We start from the raw sequence: 5,340 nt of genomic DNA on the forward strand, positions 1-5,340 counted from the left end.
GAACAGAAGGGAGTAGCGGGCTAGGGACAGGACAGGAAGGAGCCGGCTTTGCGGGGGGAGAGGGAATGGGGGAAAGGGAGCGAGAGAAGGCGAAGACGGGGAGAAGGAAGGAGGGCTAGAGAGAGGGACAGGCGGGGAAGCCTCCCAGAGCCCCGGCTGCACCCCGAGCCCGGCCCAGCGCCTCGCCCTGCCCGGGATGCTGCGGCGCTCGGCGGAGCTCGGCTCGCTCCGGAGACGCTCGGCTCCAGTCGGCTACTGTCGCCTCAACTCGGCTCTTGGCGCCTGCATTCGCCTCTTCGGCCGAGCTCGCCTCGCTTCGGCCCAACTCCCAGCCGCTCTGTGCCTTCGGCGCGCCTCGGCTCCGCTCGCCTCGCCTCGGCTCCCCGACGGCGGGCGGGCAAGCGCCGCCGCCTCCCGTTCAGCTCGCCCGGCTCGGGGCTCTCCCGCTGCCGCGTCCCGCGGGCGGCCCGGCCACGGCGCGGACACGACCGGGAGCGCGGGCTCGGGCAGGAGCTCATTAGGCTGGGAGCGCACTGGCGCTAAGCAGCGCGCACGAGAGCAGCAGGCTCGCTTCGCCTGAGCTCGGCTCGCTTCGCTTCAGGCAGCCTCGGAAGCCTCGCCTCGGTTCGCTCGAGGCCCTCAGGGTCGGCCGCTCTCGCCTTGCTTCGGCCGAGCTCGTGCGATTCCCCCGAAGGCGGCGGCGTTCGGTTGTGTTTTTAGAAATAGCCTCCTCTATCGATTGGATCTCTCTACAGTTAGATTTATATTTCTAGAATACTTCTATTAATCCAAACAAAAACCCCATCTCTAACCAAATAAATACACGAAAACACCTTCTTTTAAACGGTATCGAAATATTTTTATACTTTGTGTAATTATACTCACATTTATATTTATCGTTTCTTTTGATGCAATCTATTAATAATTATCTATAATATCTATAAAATTCTAGACATGTATTTAAAGTATTATCTATATTATGTATCGTATCTACTGCTGCAACTGATTTTTTCTTCTAGTTTTAAACTTTATCTGTATGTATTTATGATATCTTTCTAGACTTAGATTTCTACCTTCATATTCTTTGTATTTATCATTTTTATCATCAAAACCCTGCCTATTGACAAGTTAAAAAAACCGCTTTCTTTAACGATCTAAAAAATATTTTTATACTTATAATTTTCATATTTCTATTTATAATTTGCTCTCTAGTACGTGATAACATACCTGCTCCTGCACCGCAGTGGGGCTCCCTCTCCTGGGCACCTCGGGGTGCCCCCAACGGCATCAGAGCCCCGAGTCTTCACCCCCCCCCCTTTTCCTCTAGTTAGAAACTACACTGGAACTTTTTTCTGGAAACAAAGACATGACCTAAATCCTCTCCCCATGTCCTAGACAGATAGATGTTCAGTTCTTAGTTGACTGGGCAGCAGTTTCTTCAATAGAATGATAAACAATATGGAAAGGTTTTAGCTACAAGCAAATAGGCAAATCGGAACAAGGTCCTGGTGGCCAGCCACTGCAGTTCTTTTGAAGCAATTTTTTAAACAATCAAATACTGATACCACAAAAAATAAAGCAAAAAGCTGACTACTGGCTAAGAAAGAAGGAAAAATTAACTTTTGACGACAACAACAACATTCCAAGGACACAGGCTTTTTTCCAATCTCAGACCTTATTACTACTACCTCTCTTGGGAATTCTCATCGTGGATCCCAAAAGGAATAAATCCCTCAGCGTGTCCTAAAGCACCAAGGAGCTACCTACAAGTGAAGGTGGCTACTTTCAGTGCAGACACAGCTGATGACACAGCAGTAGCACAGTTCCGTGCTGCACAGGGATAGTACTGTCTCCTCTTCTCCAGCAGCTGACTCTCTCCTGCCATGGCTTCTGTAAATGCATCAGAGCACGACCTTAACCACAAACAGGCAAGAAAACACCATCCGAAGTCTTTCATTAAGCAGTACAAGAAGGGTTCCAAGCAGAGACCAACAGAATTTCAAGGAAGCAGTATGCAATTAAACCCCCTCAGATTTGTTCAAGTAGCCGGCAAAATGGAACCATTCAGAAACGACAAAGAAAACCCCCCCAAGTATTTATACAGGAGTCCTTAATGTCAGAAAGGGGATGACAGGTTATGTTCAGATAAGATGAATGTTTATTTGGATCTATAAATAAACTTCTCTCGTGGTCCTTTGCCAAAAAATAGAACCTACAAGTGAACACCTACACCTGCCTCAAGAGACCTAACGAGCCCCTGGCAGCCACCGGCATCAAAGCGCAGTGGATGTTTCTAATCCAGGCTAAGGAGAACAATGTCACCTTTTGTTCTCTCCAGTTTGTTTCCTCTGCAGTCCTAGTTGCTTCTTATGATTTTTACAGTCTCTGTATCTTCTCGGGCAGCGCTGAGTCTGACGACCGGGATACGAGAGTCCTTCCCTGCCCTACGGAGAGAACCAGGAAAAAAAGTTCAAAAAAGAACAGGGCAGTTTGAAGTTAATACCTCCGACGAGAAGCAGCACCCGACAAACAGAGCAACGGTGAACAAAGCGTGACACCTCCCTGGGGACAGAAGACTTACAAACTCTCCGGGATTTACAATTCTAGTAACCAAGCCCTTCAGCACAGCAGCCAAGTGTCCCATTAGGTGGTGCTGCACCAAAGCACGATCCGAGAGGTTCCAAAGAGTGAAATGCACGTTACTGTCCAAAGACGTAAAATCTTGCAAAATAACAAAACTACAATAGATCTAAACTACAGGGCAAGAGTACAAGTGTTAGCTTGAGGAGCTGGAACCATCCAGGTGAGCAACTGCTAACCGGATCCTCAACAGACTTTGAGGAACCCTTCAGGATACAGAAGGGTTTTCCCCAGAAATTGCACAGGCCGAGTTTTGATAGAAGTACACTTGCCAGATGCTCAGAAACGTCACCCATCCTCCTCCGGGTGTCCTGAGAGAGCTGCGAATGGCTCTCACCTGGTTTGAGCTGGTTCTGTAAGGGCTCAGGCTGAATTTCACCAGATGCAACCAAACTGGGCAACACCCAGTGGGACAGAAGGAACCCAAAGCTTGTTTTACCCAACGCTTGGGTAAGCAGAGCTCCAGCAAATACTGAGGAAACGGACAGAACGGGGTAACAAATAATAAACATAACTTTTTTTTTTTTAACTTGCCTTTTTTTTTTTTTTTTCAGATGAGCAAAACAATTAAGGAGAAGGTGAAAACCTCACCATGACTGAACATTTCATCACCTGTAAGCTGACCATCCTTAGCATAGAGGACTCCAAATTTAAAATTCACCGATCCCAGGAAAATAAAACCAAATATTATTTGGTGAACAGTCAAACAGAAGACATAAAAATTTGTTTCCTCTAATCTTTGCATACATCCTACACGTTAGAACATACATTTTATACCATCTCCTACTACACAATAATTTACCTTTAAACTTTGATAGTATAGCATAAAATCATTAACTTAGACGGGTGATCAATTATTATTAAGTTGGTGCTTCAAGTTATTTTTGCTGTCAGGTTCAAAAAAACATGACTTCTTTTTACTGTAACGAGCAATTGATTTAGAAGTCATCAAAAGCCCATCCAAATACAAAGCCGCATTCACCGGACGGGTCTGTGAGCAAGAAGTAGTTAGGCTTGTACTCACCTCTTGCCCTTCAAGAACCAATAAATCCTGTCAACAAAAACAGCATCTTTAGCCCCCTCCTATTAAAGATTCTACAAGGATGATGGTTTTATTGGTGTTTAGAAGTTTGGATTTGAAATGGCCAGTTCAATGGATAAAGAGACAGTTTAAGTAGTATTAGATTATTATTCTTATTCTTATTAGCTACTGGAAGAAACAAACCAGTAGGATCTATACTTAATTACTTCTATTTCCAGGAAATCATAAAGAAAAAGAACCAAACCAAAAAAAGTCACTTCCTACCTTTTGTATCTCAGGATGAAAAATGTCTCTTGGGCTCTTCTCCAGTTTCTCCAGACTCCTGGCACTGAAATGCAAATGAACGAGTGCTTTATAGGAGGGCAAGTGCACATTCCAACCCCGAACCCCCAACCGATGGCAGTTACAGCGCTTACAAAATGAATCCTTCCCAGAGCCTCTGGGAAATGGAACGGTTTGTGCAACTGCCATTTCTCCCCCAAAATACTAACTCCCAACACTTCCTAAACTTAGTTTGCATTTTAGAAACAGAAATTAGGGAGACTCAGGGTGGAGATCAGGTTGAAATTGATTTCCTTCTAAAGCACAGGGGCTCTGTTCCATCACCCTTCACTTTGGCTCCACACGGAATCACAGGGAGCATTTTAGGAGGGCTCAAGAACCAATTCTATTTCTCTCTTTTTTCTAGTTCTCTCTCTTCCTAAATAATTCAAGGCAAGTCAAATGAAAAAGGACAAGTTCAGCAGCAAATTCACACTTTTTCCCTTTGTCTGCTCAAGAACAGGCTTTAAAACCACTTCTTGCTGCCTTCAACGGTTAAGACTTGCAAAACAGTTTCGCAAGTTTGATAGGTTTATCATAAAAACCACAGAACGCAAGCTCTGAATGACAGGAAAAGGTACACAGGCAAATATCTCAGCTGATGGTGGCTTATTTGTAAACACAGACCTTAACGGAGATTGCACGGAGAATGTTTCAGTGGGACTCTAAGGGAAAAATATTTCCTGAGTACCCTGTAAACAAGAAAAGCTAGGATATATTACAGGACATACCCACGTGTTCTGCATATTCAAATAGGATTATCAATAAAAACATTTAAGAAGGAAGAAAACCAAGGTAATTTTACTCAGCTATATTTACTGCCGATTTAGAGGGAAAAAAAAAAAAAAAAGTGAACCAGAAACGCCTACAGTAGAACTTTAAAACAATTGCTTGGATAAAAGCAGCTCATGGAACATGAAGTAGAAAAAAAGCGAAACCAGTATCAGACCTGCCTATTTTCTTACCATTGCACAAGAAAATCCGACAAGCGGTAGAAAGTCACTGCCTAAAACCGATCCTAGGACGTAACCGAGAACAATGGAGGCATTTGCTAATCTAAACGGAAACCTTTTCCGGACCCTAGTGTCAAATCACACGTTTTGTCTCTCAGCAGCTCGAGGCTGGAGAGCATTTCCCCTGGGGGTCGGGAGGGCAGGGGCACAAGGGGCTGAGTTTGCCGATCGCACCTGTGCCATCAGAAGGATCCTGCCCGGCGCTCCTTGCGCTCGCCATTCTCCGGGCCATCGCTGTGTTTTACTGCTCAGCGATGCCGCTCCATCTGTTTGCGTGGAAGGAAGAGCCACGAGCACTGAGGCACTCAGCAGCCGTGTCATGCC

At 45.4% G+C, this 5,340-nt stretch overlaps 1 long non-coding RNA gene across 1 annotated transcript; it reads right to left on the minus strand.

Moving 5' to 3' along the window:
• Positions 1–834: 834 nt before the first annotated feature.
• On the minus strand, positions 835–4,595 carry LOC143693076 (uncharacterized). The gene is made up of 2 exons (XR_013180558.1): positions 3,175–4,595; positions 835–2,444 (listed from the first exon to the last, which is right to left on the minus strand). It is a non-coding gene; the product is annotated as an uncharacterized LOC143693076 (long non-coding RNA).
• Between the last annotated feature and the right edge of the window lie 745 nt (positions 4,596–5,340).

The sequence above is a fragment of the Agelaius phoeniceus genome, unplaced genomic scaffold (genome assembly GCF_051311805.1).
Source record: "Agelaius phoeniceus isolate bAgePho1 unplaced genomic scaffold, bAgePho1.hap1 Scaffold_222, whole genome shotgun sequence".
In the NCBI taxonomy this organism is placed as follows: domain Eukaryota; kingdom Metazoa; phylum Chordata; class Aves; order Passeriformes; family Icteridae; genus Agelaius; species Agelaius phoeniceus.